The sequence below is a fragment of the Mustela lutreola genome, chromosome 1 (genome assembly GCF_030435805.1).
Source record: "Mustela lutreola isolate mMusLut2 chromosome 1, mMusLut2.pri, whole genome shotgun sequence".
Classification (NCBI taxonomy): Eukaryota; Metazoa; Chordata; class Mammalia; order Carnivora; family Mustelidae; genus Mustela; species Mustela lutreola.
In genome coordinates, this window is record NC_081290.1 from 197,133,851 (window position 1) to 197,159,384 (window position 25,534).

A 25,534-nucleotide genomic window follows, 5' to 3' on the forward strand; every position below is an offset into this window, starting at 1 on the left:
GCAACGGGAAGCCGTTTGAAGTGGGGAAATGATCACTTCAGCAGCTGTATGGTAATGGATTAGTGAGAGAGATTTGCAGCCTGGAGGCCACAGCAGTCATCCAAGCAGAGAAGAGGAAGAGATGTAGCCGGTGGAAGAGGACACACCTATGAGGGAGGCGCTGGCGATCATTCTGCGCTTCCGGTTTGAGAACTTGAACGCACCATGAGGCGAACGCCCAGAAGGAGGAACCCAGTAGGATCAGGAAGTCTGAGGGAGGGAGAGCATGATGGGTTTGATCTGGGGCATACTGGGTGTGGGATGGTTCGGGGACATCCGGGTAGAATGGCCTGGGACCATTTGGCCATTTGGATCCAGAGCTCTGGAGAGAGACCTCCCGGAGATACAATTGGGGTGTTATCAGTGTCAGGGTGGGAGTGGGCGTCATGGCAAGGGGGCAGCCACTTTGGAAGGAAGCACAGGACTGTAGGGAGCTCAGCTTTGAAGGGTCAGGCACAGATAGGAGATCTATAGAAGGGAGGAGACTGAGAAGTCCTGTTAATATCCCGGAGGGAATTCTGTCACATCCATCCTTGTCTCAGTCATGGAAACGCCCTCCCGTGGGGGGCTTCTCACAACCCCCCGGGCTGCCGGGCTGGCTCTGAAGAATGACCTTAGACCACCGTTTCTCAAACCAGCCGCTGCAGACACGGTATTTTGTGGGGATTGTTCTTTGTTTTTTTCTTGGGGGTTGGAGGAGGTGCTGGGTGTTCCTCTAAAGATATGCTCCTGAGTCTCTGAGGGGGCTTTGCATTCTCACCTCCAAGATGCCCTGCACTGGCCTTAGACACTGAGCATGTGGACTTGAGGTGCCTGTGCTGGCCTGTTTAGGTCAGGGAGATCACTCAAGGTCACATGCAACCCATTGCCACCCATGCCACTACGGGGCGCCATTTTTGCTCCTATAAACATTTTATTTTGATGAGTGCCTATGGTTTTGTTTTTTTAATAGTTGCATTGAGATATAGTTCTCATACCGTACGATCCACCCATTTGAAATCTTCCATTGGGGGGGTTAGTGTGTTTGCAGGTTTGTGGGACCATCACCACAGTCAATTTTAGACCATTTTCATCATCCCCCAAAAGATATCCTTCTCCCTTTAGCTATTACCTTCCTATCCTTTTAATTAATTGATTGATTAATTAAAAATATTTTATTTATTTGAGAGAGAGCATGAGTGGTGGGGGGGCAGAGGGAGAGGGAGGATCTCAAGCAGACACTGCGCTGAGCACAGAGCCCGACATGGGGCTCAATCCCAGGACCCCGAGATCACGACCTGAGCTGAGAGCAAGAGTCACATGCTTAACCGACAGAACCACCCAGGAGCCCCTTTCCTCTCCTTTTAGACTTAGCTTCCACCCCCTGTCTCCTCAGCCATGGGGCAGCCACTCATCTACTTTCTGTTTCTGTAGACTTCCCTGTTCTGAATATTTCATAGGAACGGAACCACACAATATGTAATTTACTGTCATTTTTAAGGATTTCATCATCCCATCTGAGAACTTCAGTCTTCACTCTGGGGGAGGATACAGGCATTAAGCAACAGTGCTGGGTGCTTTTCTGTGATCTCATCTAGTTCTTTCCACCTCTCTGGGAAGGCAGCCTTATCAACCTTATTTTACCGAGGAGAGAGCTGAGGTTAAAGGGATTAACTGCCTTGCCAAAGGCCCTGAGACCGGGAGCAGTCACGCCAGATGGGCATCAGGCTCTGTCTGCCTGCAAACATTCACGGCGTTGCTAAGTGCTGCAGCCGGGACGGCGTGGGAGAGAGAACACAGGCAACCCACAGCCTGTGTGCGTGGGCTCTCCTCCACAGAGTCCCATGGAAGCTGCTGGACCAGAGCAACACGAGGATGATTTCAGCAACAACAGGATGTTTCCCCATGGGCTGGAGTGAACTTCCCTCCTTTAACTGCTTCTCTCTGATGGGGAGGGAGTGTGGCAGGAATCTGAGCCCGCAGGAACCCCGGTGCTTTGGGAATGTTCCAGACCAGATGGCTCAGGCTGTGGTCACCCCAAGCCCTGGCCCTGGCCTCCGCCTCGGCTGCCAGGCCCTGGGACACAGCTAGACACCCCGTCTGCAGGCTCCAGCTTGGTGGAGCTTTGGAATCCGAGCTCTGCTGCACCCACCGCAGGGAACTTATCATCTCATTATAAAGGATAAGGCATATTTTTTTCAGTATGGTTATATGTGGTAATGAAGCATGCAGAAAACCACACAAGATAGATGGCAGCTTTCACTAGTGAAGCCGAAAACTTGGTTAACTTAATAGTCTATTTATTACAATCACTCTCTGAGCTTACAGCACCTGATTAATATCTCCCATCTCCCCCCCGCCAACCCCCGCCGTGATGTACAATTAAAAAACTAGTAATATGGGATGGTACAGACTGACTCCAGCACGGACGGGCACGGATTCGGAGGTCGAGAGAGTCAGTGGAGAAGGGCGTATCGTCCTGGGTCGGCATGGTAGAGTCAGATCCCCTACAGCTCCAGTGAGAGCTGCTTCTAAGGAAGTAAATGAACTTGAGCAGAAAAGGACCCTGATGCCCTTCCCCGGGTCTTACCCATTCCTGTGCTTCTGTCAGGAGAGTGGCAAAACCTGCACGGAGAGGGCCTATCAGTGGAGGTGGCTGTGCGCCCTTGAATCGCTTACTACGACAAGCTGTGACGCAGAATGAGGTGATCCTAATGGTAGAGCTACTCAGAAGCCAGCTTCCTGTTCCCTATAAGTTCTGACCCATGAGATAGAAGAAGAAATCTGCTAAGGGACTTCTAGGGAACAGTTTGCTTTCTTAAAAAATGGAAAGGCTTGTTGTGAGAATTTGCTGGAGCTTCTCCTTCCTCCTTCTTCCTGCACTGAATGTGGATGTGATGCTTGGAACTTGGGCAGCCATCTTGTAAGTATGAGGATGGAAAGGTGGCATGTGGGTGTTGCTAACAGGAGAGGCAGCGCATGTCTGGGGGTTGGGGGGGAGGATATGAGAAATCTCTGTACCTTCCACTTAATTTTTCTGCGAGTCTAAAACTGTCCTAAAAAGTAAGGTTTATTTAAAAAATAGAATGTTTAAAAAAAAAATAAGAAGTGACAGGCTATGGATGGTATAATAGGGAAACAGAGGGAGCCTGGGCTCTGGATTACATTTATCAGCTGGTAGACCAACTGTGAGACCATCTACCTCTGGACTTTTTGTTAAGCAAACAATATATGTCCCTATGGTTTAAACCATAGTCAGAAGGGCATTGTGTTCTTTGTAGTTGAAAAACATTCCTAAATAATATAAATGACTCTCACTTATTGAGCCCCACGTGGATGCCTTTGATAAGTGCTTTATGTCCATTTTGAAGCTTTACAACAGCCCTTTAAAGCAGGAGCTATTATCGCCTGCATTTTGTATGGATTTGAACCCAAGACTTAGTACTCTTAACCATTAGACAGTTGACCCTTGAACGTCGTGGGTGTGAAGCGCGCGGGTCCACTTATACGTGGATTGTTGACGGTCTAGCAGTATAAATGCATTTTCTCTCCCTTACGATTTTTCTTACAAACATTTTCCTTTCTCTCAATTACTGTAACACAGTGTAGAGTCCATATATAGTACAAAATATGTATTAATTAACTGTGTTCTCAAGAAGACTCCTGATTGAAGTAGGCTATGAGTAGCGATGTTTTGGGGACATCAAAAGATATACACAGATTTCCAACCACATGGGGGGTTGGCGTCCCTAATGGGCTCCCACCCCTGCATCCTTGTTCAATGGTCAACTGTACTGTATCACCTCATAAATCATTCCCTGGAGCCCTGGTGTGTGGGGATGAGTGTAGCTTAGAGTTTGGCTGACTCTAAGCATCTGTCACGAGGTCTGTCCTCCTGACCCTCTGAAATGAGGTGCGCTTCAGTCTCACTGGTGACTGGATCTGTCGCAGCCTACCACAGAGAGTCCAAATGCACCACATTTGTTTACAGGTTGAAATTAGTCAACTTAGCCTTAACCTGCCCCAGCCAATGACGGTCTGAGAGTGACAGAGGTGTGAGGAGGAAAATGTCCAGAGGAACACTCGAGACCCCGTGGAGCCCGTGGAGCCCATCAGAGGCCCCTCTTGCCACTCCCTCCATGGCAGGAACACCGAGGAAGACCGAGATGGTTTTGCAAACTGGGTCTGGTTCTCCCATTGCCTCTCCTACTTGGGAGGAAACAATCCCAAGTTTGCAGCTGTTCTTCGACAAGAATCCCCCCCCCCCCAAACACGTGAATTACCTGAGGTAATTCCCAGTTTCCTGAGGTGCCTACTCCTTGCCGGCTGCTTAGCAGATGCTCAGTGAGAATCTGCTGCCTCTGTGTCCACTCTGGGTGACAGAAAAAAACATTCGCTTAACGAATAGGATTCATCCTTCCATTCCCCAATGAAAAGGCAAAACAGGGCTGCTCCCTGGGTAACAGGTGTTGTCTGGTGATACTTAGCCTGCTAGGGACCACGTAGGGGATCCTCTCCCGATAGCCTACCAACATCGACTCTTCTATCAGATCCATAGAGAGAGCCAGCAGCCAAAGGAGGGAGTTGGCCACACAGCAGAGCGTCTCCCCCTCGCAGCCATCAGACCATTATTGAGCAGGAGGTAAAGTTTTTCCCTCCCTCTTCCCACCCCTAGGGCAGAAACTGTCTAGAGAATGGAAACAATTCCAATAAACATATGCAAGAACTGGGGTTTAAACATCCCATGCAGATTAACTTATCTACAGTAATTGCCTTAACTAGGGGATTTTTAATGCTTTTCAAAGTTTCTTAGAGGAGGGAAAAATATGCAGAATGAATCTTATAGCAGCCAACAGAGGACATACTCAGAGCAAAAAAAAAAAAAAAAAAAAGGATATCAACCATAAGAAGCCCATAGCTAGGAAATTTTAAGGCACTGATTCTAGGGGATTTAATAAGAATGTAATTTGTATAATTAACCATTCATCAATGTCAATTTCATTAAATGAATGCCAGAAATATTACCTTCAGCAGGACGACCTAACAGGATTGGAATATATTATATGAAAAATGAACACTTAGTGGTTTCCCCCCCTCACTCTGTCTGTCACAGCAAGATTTGCAAGGCTGAGAAATAATTTAAAGGGTAGTAAATGAAACTGGGTAAGGCAAATGTGTGCATTTTGGTAACTAACCTCTGTCATGATGTATGAGAGTTCATGTCAAAACGTTTTCCTGCAGCAATGACTAAAGGGACTTGGAGCTCTCTCCTAGGTGGTAAAAATGCGAGGAATCGTGTCAGGAGCTTGACAAAGGTACCCCTTGTCCCCTCCTTCTCTAGACTGGCTATCTAGGGTCCAGGCCCCAAAGCCGTGGATTTTTGCATCCAGAATTTGCAGACGTTCCCTAACAGCTCCAAGAGTAGCTTTGCCTGAGAGCTTAGCTACCTGGCCCCCCTCCCCCAGTTACACTGTTACTCTGATGCCAGTAGAAGGAACTCATTCTGAGTTTCATTCACGTTATTCTACAGTCTTCAGGGGAGCGGAGGGCTTTGAGGTAGGTGGGCTGATGAAATATTTGTAAATAGAACTTATTTCTAAGGTTGCTCGTGAGGTAGGCAGTTTATGGGGATTTATTCATTTCGGTTCACCATGGGAAAATGGAGAACTGAGCAGGGGCAAGAACTTGCTCACGTGCGTACCCATGGAAACGTATGTGCACGTGTGCGTGCACACACACACACACACACAGACACACACACACCCCAGATCGGCCATATGACCTGGACCTCAAAGGTTGAACTTTGCAGATTATTGTCACTGGAGTTCCCAGGATGCCTCACACACAGTAGGTGTTCAGTCAGCATTTCCTTATTGAGTTTCTTTTCGTGTTAATCCCCCTCACGTTCCCTTCTGTTTCAGGGCACTGCAAAGCTAATAATATTGGATCAGTATTCCTGAGGAATCTGCCTTTCAGAATCCTGGGTCCTGAGAGACAAGAAGTACATGGCAAGCAAATCAAATATACCTTAAAAAAAAAAGAAATCATGTAACAGAAAGATTTTTCAGAAGGTTTTTTTTTTTTTTTTTTTTCTTACACATGAGATTTCAAACGTTCCACAACCTAGCAGGAAGAAAGAAAATATTAGTTTGGGAATCAGGAGATCAGATGTCGAGATTGGACTAAATCTTCATAGTCATTTCTGGATTTAAAGCTCTGTGTTATCTATTACTTGATGCAAAGCCATCAACTAGTCCTCCCGCCCCTAACCACTGAAAAAGTCATCTATAGGACCTGTGTGCAAAGAAGAGTAGATGTCCTAAAACTAGCGTGGAGTGTGTGTCCACTTCCGTGCCCAGGCCGGTGGGTACTCAGGGCTCACGAAAGTCATGTATGCCATTCCTGAAGCCTTTCTGGAAGGTGTTCCCTCCTCCCCAGGCCCATGGTCACTTTCTCTTCTTTCCAGCCTAAAAGGAATGACAATGAGAGGAACTGTATCCTCTCTGAATGACACTGTCCTCATCTGTAAACTGTGATCATAATATTGTCTCCCAGGGCTGCCCCGAGAATGAAATGAGAGAGCATAAGGTCCCTTTTCCAGAGATGAACAAAGATCTCGGAGTGGTGAGCTCCTTGGTCAGCCTTTTCAGAGGGGACAGGAAATCTGGTCTATTAATTCAGCCTACGATTGCTGTGAAGTCACTATGTTACCCTTTAGGGGTATTGGTATTTTAAGAAAATACTGCAGGAGGGATTAATGTTTAAGACTATAAAGAAAAAAAGAACTCCTGATAGAATTTCAGATACCTTTCTAGGAGATATTTTTGGAGCTAAGAATCCACATCAAGCCCTTCCGGCTGTATGGTAGGGGTACTGTGAGGCAAATTTTCTGGCCTCCCCAAACGGGGACAGATGGTGGTGACAAGAGTTCCCAGAGCTACTTTCAAGGGCATAAACTGGATCTGGGAGGTAGAAATGGCAGCATGGGAATGTTTGACCTGGATGAAGTTTTGTGAGAAAGTGCAACAGAACACCTGACACCAGGAGGGTCTCCTGGGCCTCACTAGGAGCTGTGGGTTTGGAGTGTCCACTGCCTTTGACTTAGGGCGTCTCTGACTTTGGAGGTCACTGGACCTCTCAAGCCTCCGCGTCTGCTCTGCAGAATGGGAAGCACAAGGGTACCTCTCGTACAGAGGGGCTGGGAAGACAATGTCTGATTCTCTTAGCCCCTTGCCTGATACACAGTCAGTGTTCAAACATTAGTGATTAGCTAGGGTGTCAGCTGCGGAGCACAGGGACCCCAGAGACCTCAGGAATGGGGAGCTAAAAGCACGGGAGCCGAAAATAAGTATGCTGATATCAGCCCCTTTTCCATTTTGTCTGCGAGCAGGAAAGTAGCCAATTAGGCCCCATTCAGCGCGACGGGCAGCCTCCTTTCTCTCAGGAGGTAAACTTGCTTACAGAGTAGAAACAAGATGTATTCTTGAAACACAGGCCAGGCCCCAGAGAAGCGGGTCTGTCATCAGTCTGTCGGGGGCGAGAGGTAATTCCTGCCTGGCCCCTTGCAGGCGTTGTGGGGGGCTGTGGCCTCCAGGGTCCTTCCAGGGTCCTGGGAACTAGAGGCGGGGGTCTGGCTCTGGGAATTTCTGAAGGCGATCAATGGGGGAACAACTTACTCACTGACAGCCCGAGGCTGAGCTGAACCTCATGCCTGGTCCGTGGGCCACCCACATCAGGCAGGGCTGCTCAGAGCCCGGGAACAGGACATTCACTGTGCAGGTCGGAGGGGAGGGAGAGGGGTGTGGTGAGGAGGAAAGAGCCATGACTGGAGTCACTGATGTGCCCTCTGTGCCTGCCTCTGTCACCGGCCGGTGGGGGATCCCCGAGCTTCAGGACCTGTTTCCTCTGCTCTAAAAGGCAGAAAGGGATTAGATCTGCTTTTTACACAGCAGAACTCTTTTCACAAATTAGATCTAAACAAAGAACTGTTATATAAAGCAGTGAAAGCAAGACGTACTGGTTACACCAGCTCCCACCGCCCTCCCCCGCCGCAGTGATTCTAAGGCACTTCCAATGAAACCTCAGGGCTCTGAGGAATATCAGGGAAACCGTCAGTGTAAATTGTATCCATTATTCTATGACTTCATCTGGCTAGTTGTGTCCCTTCATTATTTTGATGAATATCCTTGTAAGAAAATAGAAAAAAAATGTATTGGTCTCTGCCCACAGTTCCTGTCACAGGAACTCCCCAGAGCTCCTGAAACCCTCCTAACTTCATAAGTGATAAGAGTGTCCTTTGTTCTAATGAGGTGACTCTGGGTGGGCTTCTGGATGGAAGCTAATCACTGGAAGACTGGAATTTTCAGCCTTGCCCCCCATTCTCTAAAGAAGAGAGAAGAGAGAAAGATTGGAGTTGATGGTTTGCCATGCGTACGTGATGGAGCCCCAGTAGAATCCCAATGGCTTGGGGTTTGGAGAGCATCCAGGTTGGTGAACATGTCCATCCCAGGAAGCTGATGCACCCCAACTCCACAGGCAAAGAAGCTCCTGTGTTTGGGACCCTCCCAGACCTTGCCCTTTTCCCTGTTCCTCTAGCCTTCATCTGTATCCTTTATCGCAGCCATTATAAAATGGGCAAACATGAGTAAGCATTTTCCTGAGTTCTTTGAGCCACTCAAGCAAATTAACAGAACCCAAGGAGGGGGTCGTGGGGACCTCTGATTTGTAGCCAAGTCAGACAGAGCTTGGGGGGTCACCTGGGGACCTGCTACTTGTGATTGGTGTCTTGAAGTGAAGGCAGTCTCACGGGACCCAGGCCTTAACCTGTGGAATCTGAAGCTGTCTCCAGGTAGACAGTGTCAGAATCGAGTTGAAGTATAGGAAATCCCCTCCACCCCACACGTTGGAATTGGGTTTAGAACCCTCGAATCCACGCAAGTCTCACTTGACTTGCAAGAAGGTCAAATACAAAATACATATTTTACAATGAAATTCATTCCTTTGGGTCGGTCTCCTCTTTTGTTTACATTTTCCAAGCAGGCATTTAGGATGCCAAAGTGACTTATAGTTATGCTGGTAGTTACTGAAGCTTGTAAAGGCCACCTAATCACTTGGCTTTGATACTCATTAGTCATTTACACCTATGAGGAATGGAAAGCTCTAGGAGGTTATGTGTGTGTGTGTGAGTGTGTATGTGTGTGGTGTGGGTGCTGGGTCCAGGGCGAATGGGCCCTTGGGAAGATGGAGAAGCTGCTGGTCCAGGTCACTAAGGATCCTCACTCAGTAGGACGGGTTTCTTTGCCTTTTATCTTACCATCCATTCCCCTGCCTCATTTCCTTTCCTCCTTTCTCCTTTCTTCCAATTTTGAAACAATGTTAGATCCAGCTTCCCTGCAGATTTTGGGATGGTAAGAGATGTTGGAGGCGATGCAAAGACAAAGGGCACAGCATATCTCTTCAAGGAGCTCCCAGCCTGCTGGGGGAACAGGATCTGCAAGCAAGTCCAGTGCAGTGAGGACAGCAAGGTGGCCACAGAGGGTCCTGAGAGCAGAGGAAGGAGCGTCCAGCTAGGCACAGGGGAGTGAAGGCCAAGGTGGTGGGCACACACCCAAACACAGGACCTCTCTCTCAAACCCAACATGGTATGGATTTTGTGCAGCAGTTATCAAAGGATATATGCAGGGAGAAACTTCATGGAAGGAGTTGGGGTAGCCACCTTGTCAGAGAAAGGATCTCCCAGGCATCGCCACACTCTACCTTCACGCAAACCGATGAGACATGTTCACGAAGGGGTCTACCCCCCGCCATGCATAATAATAGCAACAATAATGAGTAATCTCTACTTAAGGAGATTAAATTAATAATTATTTTAATTATGACATGTTTTCCTCCTCTCTTCCCCATGCCTAAGCAGACTTGGTCTTTCTCAGGATTACAGTCATAATGGTAACAGATAAACCTTAATTAAAACGTTCTATGGGGTTATGGACATTGGGGAGGGTATGTGCTTTGGTGAGTGCTGTGAAGTGTGTAAACCTGGCGATTCACAGACCTGTAACCCTGGGGATAAAAATATACGTTTATAAAAAATAAAAAATTTAAAAATAAAAAAAAAATTCTAAAACACAAAGGCTAAATTAAAATGCTGTGACATGGCATTTCCATCTCATCTCTTGCTTATGATGGCTGTGAATGCTTCCCCACTATTAGCAGTATCTTGGCTGTTCAGAGTCCTTGCTCACACATTCAGTTTCCAGAGCCCCTCTGCACCCCTCAGGATGGGATGGCGAACTCGCCTGAGTGAGGAGCTCCTGGAACCTCTTCCTTCATGCTGGCTCTCCACACAGCAGCTTGGACTCCATCGGTGCTGAATCCAGTCCCCGTGGGAAAACCTCACTCACTTGGTGTCACTCTACCTTTACCTCCCTTCCATGAGATATCTCATTCTCATACTTTCTAGACCCCGCGGAGGGGGTGGGGGGTAGATTCTTTGTTCTGGCTCCGTGGCCAGTATCTCAGTGGTTTGAGTAAAGCCTACCTCAGGCAGCCCCTAACTCCATAAACTTCTCCTTTCTCTCTGGTCCTGCTTGTTGGCAGGGGTCTCTGCCTTCTCGCTCACTTTGAGCTTCTCGCTCACCATCCCATCTATCTGCTCATGTCTTTCTGACTCATGGTTCATGTCTAGAGGCAGATTTCTGTGCATTGTGAAGATTCTCCAAGGTCATCTCCAGCCTTCTTTCAGTGGTTAGCCTTCTTTCATTAATCCATCCATGTATTTGTCCATTAGTAACCACCTACGGACCATTCTAGGCATTGTGCTTGGTGCTGGGCTACAGAGACAGAAAACATCAGCTTACTCTCATGAACCTTATGAACCAACAGAATGGAAGGTATACAAAGAAAATCAGTCCTGTGTGCTGAGTGTTTGTGGGAGACAGCTGGCTGCTATGACAACGGTGGGGTGGTGGGTCACTAAAGAAGGAGGAGCGTGGGTGAGGGACAGTTTCTTAGCTTGCGACCCTAAGCTAAATTTTGAAAGGTAAGTACGAGCTATTGAGCTATCGAGGAGACGATAATAGGAGAATGGTCACACTGACAAAGGGAAATCTTGCATTCAAAAGCATGAAGACCCAGCATTCCTGGAGTTGCAAGTCACGAGTGTGACTGGCCATAGGAGTCAAGGACACGAGAGGCAAGGGACGAAGCTGCAGATGTAGTTAGGAACGTGCCTAACTTCAGGACATGCCAAAGAGGGCTCAAGTCCATGAATGGGTACATGAAGGAAGCATGCCACAAAAAGGAGCTGATTAATTTATACCACATTACCTTGAACATTTGCTGAGCCCTGCTTTGTGCCAGGCAATAAGCTCGTCATTATTTTCTCTCCTGGCTTTGTTGCCAAAGCTAATTCACAGAGTCATCCTGATTCAGGTGCCATATTTCATTTAAAAATCCCCTTCTGTCTGGCCCAGAGAGGAAAGAATTCTCACTGCCCCTTATACATAATAACACCCTATTCACCTAGTTCAAAGTTAGTTATAAAATATTTTAATTTTTGAACCATTACACCTTAGAAACAAGGCAGTCTCATCTCATTGGAAGTTTTCATGTGGGAAAATGACAAGAACACAGACGAAGTCTCCTAGCAATTTCTCCAGCCCTTTGGAGTTGCCCGTTCAGGTAACAATATAGTGGTGGTGATGGGCAGGGTTATGTGTGAGAGAGAATTCTCTATTAGCTCCAAGCAGATTTTCCAGTTTACCAGAATATTCTCCAGCTACCATCTCTGACATGTTCAGTAAATTGATTAATTGATTAATTGATTCATTCACGCATTTTTTTCATTTCTTAATTCAACAAATTTACATTGTTCTTCCATGTCAGACGTTGTTTTGGATGTCGGAGATACCTAGATCAATGCCACAAGGCCTCTCTATTCCAGATCATTCACGGTCTAGAGAGAGAGTGGTAGAAGTCCATGGATAATGGTGGGCAGAGAGAGAAGCAGTGTAATGATGGGGTGACTTTCAAGAGACCCAGCCTGGAGTCACAGATGCCATTGGTGGCAGAGAAGAAGTCCTCCCACCCATCCAAAAAGAAAAAAACTATCTAGAAAACTGAAAGAAAGGGTTCAATGCCTATAAAGGGTATCCTGGGCACTAGTTAGATGGGAGAGATAAATAATTCTATTTATGAAACTGTTAAGGGGAAGGAGATGCATTCCTTCTTTAAGAACAACTCCCTGTCTCTGCCAGTATGTTAATATTAAGAAACCTAAAATAATTTAGGCTTTAAGATGGATGGAGCTGGAGGGTTCAGCATGATTGCCAGCACCGTCAATTACTAACTCAGAGAGCATCCTTCTCCCCACTGTCCGGTTTCCACGGTCTGACTAACTCCTCGCTTAGCTCTGGCCACAGTCAGATGATCTCAATGAGTGCACTCAATAACCTTCCTTTTCCATTTAGAACATGATTGCATGCATGCTTTACAGAAAAGATATCGATTGCAAATACATTGTTGACTGGAAGATATGCCTCTGTGGAAATGTTGGGGAGGGGGGCAGCGAGGGAACTAAAATTAAAAACTGAGAAAAACCCATGGCCTCCGGTTGGAAACTGCTCAAATATTTGAAGCTAGCAAATGTTTCGGTTGCCTTTTTCTTTCTTTCTTTCTTTCTTTTTTTCGAGAGGTTCTAAATGTCAATATTGCGTTTACCGCTGATCAAACTAAAATCATAACAAATATAATAAAAGGAGAGAGTAAACCTCAGCTTTCCTCAGAGAATGACTGGTGTTTTGGAGCCCTCGATTGGTTGGGCCTTTATCTTGGCTGCGTCAGCTCATAATTAAACAATACAGGAAGGAATTGTTGTTTCTTGCTTTTAGTACACAGTGGCAGATTTCAGTAAGGAGGACAGTGTGTATTTTATAAGGCTCTGTTGTTGTCCTAGTTTCCTGTAAGGAAGGAAATGTGTATATTTTATAAGCTCTGTTCTTGTCTCTGTCAATGCCAAAAGACTACAAGGTGACATGGCGGCTGTCACAAGAAATTTTTGCTTAATAACATCGAACACGAGCTACCCAGAACTCTCTAGGCCCAACGAGGAGTAGGAAGATGATGCAGAAGGAATAAAGGGGGAAGAAAAAAGGGTTGGACAGGAGAAATTTTTTTTTCCTATTTTTGGTCTTATTTTTTGGTTGGCTATAAAGAAGATATGTAGAAGTGACGTGTGTATGTGTGGGGGGGGATGAGTTGTAATGATGTATTGGGCGTGAAGCACCCCATCTTCACCAGGTGATATACTGACCCGTGGTCCTGCTGGGCATGTCCACAGCCTAGGATTTGCTGTTTTAGCGACTGGAAAGAATCCTGGAATAGTTATGAAGGATGATTTCAAACGAGCCAGTATGTTCTGCTGGTGGCCTCTGAGATTAGAAGGTGGCATAGGAATTTGCTTCATCTAGATGTGTGGGAGAACAGGTCACCCAGAGGACGAGGAGAGTCAGCCCGACTCGCATGTGCCGCCTGGGAATTTAGGGACCCTATGCCGCTGACCTGTCATCTAACACCCTCTCGGTCACTCCAGCTCCTCTCTGTTCCAAACAGGATGTTTCCTTCATTCTGAAGAGAGGCCTTCAGACTTTCTAGCTGCCCATCTTATCACCTAGCAATGTCTTACCTTGGCACTCCCCAGTGTAGACACATCTAATGATCCCATCCAAACCCAGCTGGGAGATTGGAAAGGACGTCTTGTTAGCCAGTTCCTCTGGTAGTTTCTACTGCAAGGGTCTGGCTTTTAGTTATTTTTCTTCAAGTCAGTGCAACTAGCTACCTGTCTGCCTGTCACTTTCCCGTGGCTGCCTGGCTCTCCACGGAGGATATCCTGGGACTGACAGGTTAGCACCGAAGGCATAATCTGCTATTCAGATATCACACTGCTGCACAGGGAATATGTACCCCTGACAGGTAAGTGAATAAATATGGGAAGACATTTGCTATTAACCGCAAATGGCAAGCAACACGTTTGGAGGCTGCCTAGTGAAACAGAAGCAGGAACATGAGAGCCGACTCTCATTTCAGTCCCTATTTATCTCTCTGCCTCATGCTTTCCTAGAACTTGGACCTTCCTTCTCCATGTCCCTCCCAGAGCATGGGGGCAGCCTGGGAAGGAAGCCTCAGCTGTACTCCAGAATGGACCTCTGTGGGCTTTATCGGCCGTGCAGCCCATGTTGAATATGACTGACAGCTAGTGTCCGTTGCCTTTAATTCATTTATTTGCTGACCTCTTATAGTCCTTCTTTTTACTTTACACCAGAAACTCACATCCCAGCAGGAAAGTCCTTCAAAGCCTAGATATTTAACCATTTCTTTGGCTCCAAGGAATGTTGGAGAGAAATTGGTTTTATATAGCTAATTATTTTGGGTCATTAGTCTGAGAGAGGTTTTATTATTTTAAAAAAATTTTTTAAAGATTTTATTCATTTATTTATCAGAGAGAGAGAGAGAGAGAGCACAAGCAGGGGGAGTGGCAGGCAGAGGCAGAAGCAGGCTCCCCGCTGAGCAAGGAGCCTATTGAGGGACTGGATCCCAGGAACCTGGGATCACGACCTAAGCTGAAGGCAGATGCTTAACCGACTGAACCACCCAGACGTCCCCTGAGAGCAGTTTTAGAGGAAGAGAAATGGTCCTCCCCTTCCTCAGTGCATTAATAGTGAAGGGAAGATTCCCTACTTTCCCTGGAAATACTCTGGAAGGTTCCGGATGGGTAAGAGTTGAGCAATTCTCTTTGGGAAGGATGGTGATTTCACACCTTGGGTTTTAGGGTTTTCTAAGGCCCGAGTGTCCCCAGGCAACCAATATGGAGAGTATCTCAGCTTTGAGCTTTTGTCCCTGTGAACACCTTTTCTGGACTCAGATGACTTCTCTAGCCGGCAAGGGAGACAATAGCAGGTTTTTCTGACTCATCTCTGAACTAGCTAAGGACAAGGCCTTGGAAAGTTGCTTCTACACTAAAGAAAGTTTCCATTTGATGTGAGAAAACTCCACTCTCTGACTAGCTGCTGTTATGGATTCAAACACATCTTTAGAGTTAATAATAATAACCAGGAGGATTTTATGCAAAATGCCTGTCATTTCCTTGGCCCATTTTCTTCGGAATGAGTTGTCCTCTTCTTGTCTATATTCTTCACACTAGATCTTAGTCAGCTATGTGTGTGGCAAATACCTCGCCTTGCTTTGTAACTTGTTTTTCACTTTCTTCGCAGTGTCTTGATGAACAGAAGTTCTTAATTTGATTAAAGAAACACATATGGCCAATAAACATATGAAGGGATGTTCAGCCTCATTAATGATCAGGGAAATGCGTATCGAGGGCAAATGAGATACCGTCCTCACTCATTTGACTGTCAGAAATTAAGCAGTTCGACAATATCAAGTGTTGGTAGAGTGTGGATCTACAGAACCTTTTGCACATTGCTGGTGGGAGTGTGAAATTGCGCAGCTACCTGGGGAACAGTTTGGTATCGTCTTGTGAAGTTGAACAGTCAAATACCTTACAACCCAGCAATCTCGCTTTTAGAAAAATACACAAGGGCAGCTCACGCGCATGTCCACCGGTAGATACAGACAAAAATGTGCATAACAGCACTATTCATGAACAGCAAAACTATAGAATCCATACGCATGTACTCCGACAGGAGAATGGATAAATGTACTGTGGTGCAGGTGTATTATACAACAGTAAACCTCAGCCAGCACGAATAAGCAATAGCCATGTGCAACAATATGGGTTAGTCTTAGTAATAGAATTTGAGTGAAAAAAAGCAAGCCCCCAAATAATAAATATTGCATGCTACTTTTTATATAAAGTTCAAATCAATCCAAGCCAAAATATTATTTTTTTAAAGAAAATATGTAGCTATAATAAAACTTCATTTGAAAAAAAGAAAAGGAAACAAGGTAGTAACAAATAAGATTCAAGACAGCACTTCATTGCTCTGGGCAGAGGAAGATGGGGATACAATACAGACTGAGGTCAATACTCTTGTTTTCTTGTTTGTTGGTGATTGAAGGGACATTTATCAAAGTACTTAAAAATACACAAATGCAACAACAAAAACAAAAACAAAAATCAAAGAGTCCAAATAAAATATGGGCCAAAAACTTGAATACTTCTCCAAGATACAAACAGCCAACCAGCATATGAAAAGCTGTTCAAAGTTACTAATTATCAGAGAAATGCAAATGAAACCGTAATGAGCTATCATCTCACACTCATTAGGAAGGCTACTATCAAAAAATCAGAAAATACAAGTGCTGGCAAGGATGTGGAGAAATTGGAAGTCTTGTGCAGTGCTAGTGGGAATGTAAAATGATGCAGCTGCTATGGAAAACAGGACGGAGTTTCCTTAAAAAATTAAAAATAGAACTACCATACGATTCAGCAATCTCACTTCTGGGTATGTATCCAAGACATTGGAAAGTAGGGACGCATGCATGTTCCTAGCAGCAGTATTCACAACAGCCAAGGGGTGGAGACACCCCAAACATCTACCTTCGGATGAATGAATAAACAAATGTGAGAGATATGTACAATGCGATGCTTTTCAGCCTTAAGAAGGAAGGAAATTCTGACAAAAGCTACACCACGAATGAACCATGAATGAACCTGGAGGACATTCTGCTAAGTGACATAAGCCCATCACCCAAAGACAAACACTGCATGATTCCACTTACATGAAATACCTAAAGTCGTCCAGATCATAGAAACAGAAAGTAGAGGGATGGTTAGCTGAAGCTGGGGCTAGGAGAAATGAGAGTTGAGGACAAAGTTCTGGAGCTCTGTTTCATAGCAACATGAACGGACTTAACACTACTGAACTGGGCATGTAAAAATGGCCAAGATGGTAAGTTTCATGTTATACTTTTATACTACAAGGAAAAGAAAAGGCAGGAACTATCTCTATAAGCACTTGTTAAATTACTGCCAAATGTTCAAGAGAAGAACCTCTGGTTCAGTTCAACCTTTGGAAAAAAAAAATTTATTACGGAGAATTCCAACATATTGACCTTGTCCCTCTACTAAAACTAAAGCAAAAACAAAAACAAAAACAAAATACATAAGTCACAAATACATAAATAAGGACAAACACATAAATTAAGAAAGAAATAAAAAGAGTCACTCACGGACTAAAGATCAGAGTATGTGGTCAGTGGTTGCATTTAGTTCTTTTGTGTCTTGACGCTAGTCACTGATATGATGAAAGGGGGTGAGGCCCCAGATGAAAAGCTCCCAGATGCCCTGAATCTGGAGGGAGGAAAACCTTGGAGCACCTAATTACGGAGTCTCAGCATGCAGGAGAGAGACCGGCCAGAGACCATAACCTACAGTCCCACCCATGCCCCTTCTCTGTTCTCTGGGCAAGATTAGCCTTCTTTGAATGAAGAAGACGTGAATGCTTGTTTATTGCTTATTAAAAGAGGTAATGAAACTTACTAGATTCATATTTTATTTACTGTCATCCTATGAATTCATGGGGTGGCTCATTAAACAATAGATGATCTAGTCAATTGGATTACGTATTTGGCAGTAACAAAGACCTACCCCCCTTGAGCTGGGTCCTGAGATGACCACCCCATGGCCAAACTTGGAAGAGATCAGAGCTACGTACATAGGATGATTAGAACACATAAATGGGTAGAGTTACAACAGAACCAATTTTTGGATTTGACCTGGTTTATGTTAGTATATGTCCAATAGTGGGCATGGCAGACAATTCTCTCCTTCTCCTTGAATCCACACCCTTTGCAATGTGACTTTGCTGCTGTTTCCACCATTTCTCATTCCTTGGATCTGAACCAGCCTCGTGACTTGCTGTGGCCAACAGAATGTGCTGGAAATGGGGATGTCTAGTTCTGAGCTGAGGTCTCATGCTTCCCCACACCCCCTTGGAGCCCTGCTGCCCCTACGTGCCCAGGCCTGTGATAACCTGCTGGATGATGCCAGATATACAGTCCTGTCACTGCTGCCAACAGCCACACAACCACCAGACATGTGAGTGTGGCCACCCAAGATGATCCTATAGGTTAATAAAAAACAGGTGACTGGTCCAGCTCCATTTAGCTGATCCCAACCCAGGTTAGCAAAGCTGCCCAGCTGACACACAGCTAGATGAGTAATAAGAAATGCTTACTAGTTTTCAGCCCTTAAGTTTGGTCATATTTCTTACACAGCCATAGCTAACCAATACTACTGATACTAATGGATGATGAAGAAATGTCTGTATGAATGTGTGTAGTTATCCTATTCAGACAGCTCAGCAGACGAACACATACAAAACAACATGAGAACAATAAATGGTGATAGAAAACCAAAAGTTAAGTTGTGTGCCCCATCTGTAACCTGGGTCAGCAGCATGGCTGTTGAGAGAGCCTCACTGAATGCCACGCCCACAAAAGAGTCCTCAGAAGGGCAGTGACTTTGGGGGAATGGAAAGAACGGCTGGACGCGAGGCGAAAATCAGATCTTGGATAGAGCAGGTTCTTTGGTTTTAAGCATGACAGGGACTCAGAATGAGGAGCAAATTCAAAGGAGGTTGTCAGCAGGCTATGCTCTAAATACAGGTTCAGGCTGGGTGGATTGTGGGGAGTCATAAGGTGGAAACTTCCTGTAGGGACAGTTAGAATGCTTGAAAAGTCAACAAGAAAAAAGACAATATGCTGGAATGCTGTAGAAGCATGTACTCGTGGTATGGGACAGGGTTCCAAACAGAGTGAATACACAAGTGTGTGATGTCATGCATGGACACATGTGCGTGCGTGGACACACACACACACACACACACACACACACACACTCACAGCTAGAGTACAGCATTCTAAGTCAGGTGAGCTTCCAAAAAGGACTGTCTACCACTGACAGTCTCTGTAGCTTGCCACATTAGTGTAAACTGAGGCAGGTCACCTCCTAGCGAAGGAATCATATCTGACATCAGAGAAAAAGAGAAAGGAAATAAAGACATTTCTGACCATACACTGGCCTGGGCTGGACCCCCTGCACTTGCCTTCTAGATACACCTTGTCTGCTCACCTCATCTCCCGGGACACTTGGAAGCTGTTGGTGGAGGGAGACAGGTTAAGGCAGGTCAAAGAGGTAGAAGGACAGAGGCCTAGCTCACAAAGAAACCCTCAGACAATCGGGAAGTTGAACTTGGCAGACTGCAGCAGGAGATGGGAGCTCTGGCTCCATCCCTACGGGGCCACGTTCATCTCCCCACCCCTTCAAAGTCATCAGGCAGTAAAAGAAAATTGCAGGGATGGGGAAATAATGAAAAAGACTCTTTGTCCCCCACCCCCCCAACCCCGTCCAAACTCCTAGCTCATCAAACCCTGGAAATGCTCACTGCAAATGGCTGTTCCTGTTTTATTGCTTATTTATGGGAATCTATTTAAAGTGAATTGCACTTTTCCAGTGTATCCCAGCGCGCGTGTGCTGGAGTTGTGTCTCCCCTGGCTGTGGGGCTGTCTGGACTGGGGATTCTGCCTGATTGTGTCAGCATCACGCTCCATGACATTCAGACGTGGGGACAGAAAATACTGCCGAGGAAGCAAGGAAAAGTGTGGAGAATGATTGCCTGGGCCGAGTCAGCTCTGAGTGGGTGCAGGGAAAGCTGCTCTGAGGGGCAGGTTTGGGGGCCAGGACCAGGCCTTCAAACAAAGAAGAGTAGGTTTCTTTGGATCATGAATGGTGCTGTGCCTTTCCGAGTCTGAAGTTTTATCTGGGTTCTACCCTAAGTAATGTGATCTTAGGACAGTTGCCTAATCTCTATGAGCCACTCTTTATTTTTTAAATCTCTGAAAGGGGTTACAAATAGAGGGCTGTTTTTTGTTTTGTTTTGTTTTGTTTTTTTAAGATTTTATTTGGTTATTTGAGAGAGAGGGTGGAGGGGGAGAGTAAGCAAGTCAGGGGAGGAGTGGATGGGGAGGGAGAGGGACAAGCAGACTGCGTGGTGAATGCAGACCCCAATGTCTACATCTCCCAACCCCTGAGATCATGACCTGAGCCGAAATCAAGAGTCAAGAGGCTTAACCGACTGAGCCACCAGGTGCCCCTAGGCCTGTCATTAATAATGAGGATGCAGATTTTTTTGTGCATATGGAAGAACTTAGCTAGTATCGGTAGGTCTTCACAAACTGTGAAGCCCCCTTTTAAGGACAGCTGGAAGAGACAGGTTAGCATCCCACCTAACCTCATCTCCGGGGCTTGTGCACCACGCACGGCATCTCTCCAAGGGATGACGTCTCCCTCACTCCCTTGCTCTGATTGGAAGTTTGCAAGGGTCCCTGCGCCCAGAATGCTCTATGTTGGGGGTCGGCAAACAATGGCCAAATCTGGCCGCTGTCTGTTTTGGTAAATAAAGCTGTTTTGGAACACAGCCAAGCCTACTTGTTTGTGTTCTGTCTGTGGCGGCTTTTTCACTACGAAAGGCAGAGACGACTCGCTGAACGAGCTCAGATAGACCACAGAGCCAGAAATACTTCCTATCTGGCCCTTTATGGAAAAAGCGTGCTGGCCCTTACTCTATTCATGGATAATTTGGGGGGTTGCTCTTATCTGTGTGATCAGAGGAATCACAGATCTATAAAATGCCAGAGGGATCTGAGAGAAAAAGTTACCCGTCCAAGATCACCAAGCCAGTGGCTGAGTCAGAAGTGCAATCGGCTTTTCTGAATCCCGGCCCAGGGCTTGCTGTTGTGCCTGTACTGTTGAAGAGACCCCAGAATCCACTGGGATTAGCTTTGCCACCCTCTACTCCCCAAGTCTCTTAGTCACGTGGCAGCCTGAATTCCGTTTGCCTGGTAAAGCTGGCATCAGTCGCTCTCACATTTCCCAAGGGTTCACCTTCTATATCCCTCATCAATGCACCCCCATCTCTCCAGGCTCAGGAAGCCCCTCTGAAGCCACTGGGTTCCCCTTGTCCCTAAGTTCTTTACTAGCCTGCAGTGTTGGCCTCCCCTCATCTTCCAGAATTCTGACGAGCCAGGGAAACAAAGGTCCCCGCCCCCCACTCAGTGTGGAGTCTGTCTGTCTGTGTGTTTCCATGGGCCTGCCTGTCTGTGGATTCCCACATCTCTGGGGCCTCCGCAGCCCTGCAAAGGGGGATCTAGGGCAGAGATGCAAGAGGGAGAATCCTTCATCTCCCATGGAGACATGAAAGCAGGTGGCCAGATGTGGAGTCACCTGGAAAACTTTATTTTCTAATTTATTTTTAGTGGAATGGCTTGAGATTATCTACACTTCATGGGAACATTCCCAATTCTTTGGCACTGCTGCCTCCTCTGATGCATTGAAGAAGAAAGCCTTGATGGCTTGTTTCCTTCTTGATTAATTTATTCTTCTCCCTTTTCTTCCTGAACCTGCTCTTTCTCCTTGAACCCCTTGCTTGGTTCACGGCAACACTGTCCATCCAGTTCCTTAGGCTGTAACTTCCTAGTCGTCCTCAACCTCTGCTACTCCATCATGTCCAGCCCCCCATCATATACCCAATCTTGCATCTGCTTCCACAGCCTCACCCCAGGCACATCACTTCTTCCTTTGACCCCCGGACCCACCTTCCAACGGATCGTCCCCTCCTCCAGGCTCGTTCTCCCTCCCGGCCACCCTCCATCCACCGCCAGACGCTGCCAACCGGCATACCACACCACCAACACACCATTCCCCCTAACAGGGCTGTGCAATCACCACGGGGTGAGCCCAACCCATCGCATTGTTCAAATCACCCTCGGTGAGCTGACATCAGGCTCTCTTCCTGCCTCAGAAGCACGTGATCTGCCTGCACTGTGTTGGCCACATTGAATATACTCCACTACCCAAAAATACCTCAGCCCTCTGGAGACAGAACAGGAGCTAGACTAGAGTGTCACCGCCTGCCCAGGGTTCATTCTGTGGATCTGTGGGGCCACTTCCTCTCTAAGGAAGTTACTCACCCATCCTCTGCCTCTGTTTCTTCATCTACTTAGTGGAGACGGTCATGGCTACCTGAGAGTTGCTGGGGGATAAAATGGTATAAAGAATGGGAAAAAGGCTGGACAAAAAAATACATTAAAGAGAAGTATTGCCTCCTTCCTTTCAATCACCAGCCTTCCACACCTGTTGGCCTCTTGGACCACAGGGCCCCTTCCTTGCTTCTTGCCCTGTCCAGCTTCTTCTCAATGTTCAGGCTGCTGTTCTGGCATGTTCCCCTCGGGCTCCTTGTAAATGCTCAGTCTCTTCTTCCTCCTGGCTTCTGTAGACCTTCGTTCCCCTGGCTCATGGCCCTCCGTATTTACTACTGCCATGTTCCTCTGATTACTTATCCAGCTGATGACAGGGCCACTAGAAGGCAGGGACTTCGTCTATTTTCCTGGGACCGAAGGTATACAGTTGAGATCACCAGCCTTAGAGTCAGAGATCCAGGCCATGGCACTCTGCCTCTGACTTGGGCAGCCAACTCAACCTCTTAGAATGTCTTTTTCCATCTGGAATGTGAAGACAATGATTCTCACTTGCCAAAGAGCCTTTTGCTGGCCCTCACTGGGAGCAGCCACGGAATAAATGTTGGTTCTCTCCTATCCCCGTCTCCCAAGTTTAAATCCTGAGACTAAGACACAATACATGCCCAATGCCTTTGTGTTGAGTGAATGAATAAATGAACAGGGAGTATGAATGAGGTGCTGGGTTCTAGATCTGGGCGCCCACAAGAAATTGGAAGATGTGGACCAAACCCAGTGACCTGAACTCTGGCAGAACTGGGTGGAAAGACAATGCTGGTTCCTTCCTCCTGATCCAAACCACAGATTCTAAATGTTCATCCAAGATGAACAATTTCCCTGGGGCTCAGCTATGGCTTTGGAACGGGTCCCAGGGGGACAGAACGCGGCGCTATAGATCGCTTCGATCACCTTCTCTGATTTTACGGCAGATCACATCCCGCTCAGCCTCCGAAAAGCAGCCATAGTCCTGGTAGACATTTTCAAGTCTCCTTTGGGGGCAGGAGAAGGAGGTGGAGGGGAGGGCGGAGGGAGAAGAGATGGGAAGGACCAGGAGGAGAGTGGGAGCAGGCTCTGAGCGCCGGCATGTGCCAAGGAGCGGAGACTGGATGCTGGGGAAGTCTGAGCAAACGCAAAGTCAAGCACAATAATAATTTGGGCAAAATGGCAAATGGCACAGCTGAGGAGGAAATAGCATTGTGAATGTAAAAACTCCTAAATGGAGCGCAGATGGGAGGGAAAAGTGTAATCTTCTGGAAAAGCCTCTAATTGTCTGCCCACACTAATAATTTCAGCAAACGCTCCCTCTCTCCCTCCTGCGTATAATTACACCATTCCATCTGTCTATCAGCAGGTTTTTTACTGTGCCTTACTGCTACCACGATCTCATCTCATGGAGAGATGAAGGTTTTTTGAAGATTTAAGAATTCTTCTGACACATATCCTGAAGAAAAGACACTCAGGAGAGACAAATCCCTCTCCTAGGCCTGCTAAGACTATTTTAAAAAGTCGTATAATCTCTACAAATGCTATTACGGAGTCAGAAAGAGGCAGGGCCCCATGGTCCCCCCCATTTGGGTGTTGTCGTCTGCCGGCCCGTCTTGGTGGGTCAGTCCCGGAGAGAGGACCGGTCATCACGCGCTGTGACCAGGAGGGGGCTGGTGGTGATTCTCCCTCCTGGAGACACGCGTTGGTCCCTGTGTCCTGACGGTGGCCAAATCCTCTGCTCAGGACTATCCCTTTCCTGTGTCTCTGGTGTCAAAGGCAAGGTTCTGCTGCCTGAGGAAGAAGGGGAATCCAAAGGAAGGGGGAGAGGTGAGTAGGGAGGGGCTGGGAGGGGCTGGGAATGTCCGTGGCCCTCGGTGGCTCAGCAACACAGGTGTGGGGAGGGCTGCCCAATGTCCCCCGCCAGTGTCTGAGTACTCCAACTGCATTTGGCTTCTGTCCCTGCTCTTGGCAGTGAGTCCCAAAGAAGACAGGTGGCCTCGGGATGGACCCCAGTAGGAAAGGCTCCAGGTATCCCGCCCAAGTCACTGCCTATTTACACGCAGGAGGGAAAGGGCTTCCAGTTCCCCGTTGAATAGGAAGGGAACCATGGGGGTTGTGATCTCAGGAGCTATTCCTTTGGATGGCAGGTCCCTGCAGGTGATTCATAGGTGAGTTTCGCTTTCATGTGAAAGATCCCACCCTCACTCACCACCCCACCCCTACCGATAAGGCCCTAATCATGGAGCGGGTGGCCAGGAAAAAGGATAAGTGAGGCTAGTACCCTGTGTCTTCTGAGCGCTGAGAGGTGGGGCGGTGGCTGTGGGTGCCCGTGGGACATGATCTATTGTCGCTGCAGACTTCGGAGGTGATGGCAGAACGAGAGCCCTGCACCCAGCTTGTCCTCACACAATCCTACGTCACCTCCATTCCTCCACCCGAGCATTCCCACGTGGATGAAAAAAAGAGTGTACTCACATCATAATCCATCGGACAAATAGGGACGGTATTCCCACAAGGGGCTATAGAGCAAAATACAAGACATTTCCAATTCTCTAGGGCAGGGATGTCCGAAAGAAATCTAATGTATAGAATTTGAAATTTCCTGGTAGCCATGTTAAATGCAAAAAGAGACTGTGGCATTTATTTCAATAGTATGCTTCATTTAAGCTAATATATCCAAAATATTAATTCAGTGTGTGATAAAAGTTACTGATTAGATTATTAATTGGATATTTGACTTTTTTTTTTTTTTTTTTTTGGTAGTGAGTCGTTAAAGTCTGGTCAGTGTGTTTCTATTTCAGCACATCTCAGATTGGAGCAGCCACATTTCCAGGGCTCCCTGGCCACACGTTACTTGTGGTTACTATATTCATGCAGATCTTGAACTTACACGGAGAGAAAAATGTATGTATACCAATCACTGTAATATATACATAGTAATTATTACTGTTTAACTCCAGATAGTCATTTGCCTAATACTTTCACATACATGACCTCATTTGATCCTCCTGACAATTTTGTGGGATAAGGGCAGTCCATACCACTTTCTTTCTTTTTTTTTTTTTTTTTTCTTTTTAACAGATGAATACAAGGGTGCCTGGGTGGCTCAGTGGGTTAGGTCTCTGCCTTCAGCTCAGGTCATGATCTCAGAGTCCTGGGATCGAGCCCTGCATCGGGCTCTCTGCTCAGCAGGGAGCCTGCTTCTCCCTCTTTCTCTGCCTGCCTCTCTGCCTACTTGTGATCTCTCTCTCTGTGTCAAATAAATAAATAAATAAATAAAATCTTTAAAAGAAAAAAAACAAAACAAAACAGATGAATACGAATGAGATTTAGAGAACGGAAGTGACCTTGTGACCTGGGAGGTAAGTTAATGTGCTTCTTTCCTTTTATCTTAAACACGTCTTTTAGGTCCGACCTTCTGTAGCTTATAAAGGAGTATCCCACCAGAGTCTTGATAGATGGGGTATACTTAGTCACAGAGAGATGGGCAAGGATAGTG

The 25,534-nt window shown here is 46.5% G+C and overlaps 1 protein-coding gene and 1 long non-coding RNA gene across 9 annotated transcripts in view; one reads left to right on the plus strand and one right to left on the minus strand.

Moving 5' to 3' along the window:
• The window catches only part of KIRREL3 (kirre like nephrin family adhesion molecule 3), a 548,210-nt gene that overhangs the window by 233,983 nt on the left and 288,693 nt on the right, over positions 1 to 25,534 (minus strand). The gene's annotated exons all lie outside the window — the stretch shown is intronic.
• On the plus strand, positions 231 to 10,173 carry LOC131838450 (uncharacterized). 4 transcript variants are annotated; one of them, XR_009356601.1, is made up of 3 exons: positions 231 to 2,941; positions 5,940 to 8,504; positions 9,398 to 10,173. It is a non-coding gene; the product is annotated as an uncharacterized LOC131838450 (long non-coding RNA). The 4 variants fall into 4 exon arrangements; XR_009356602.1 differs by having other exon boundaries at positions 5,940 to 6,642; positions 8,407 to 10,173; XR_009356600.1 differs by having other exon boundaries at positions 231 to 691; positions 2,630 to 2,941; positions 5,940 to 10,173.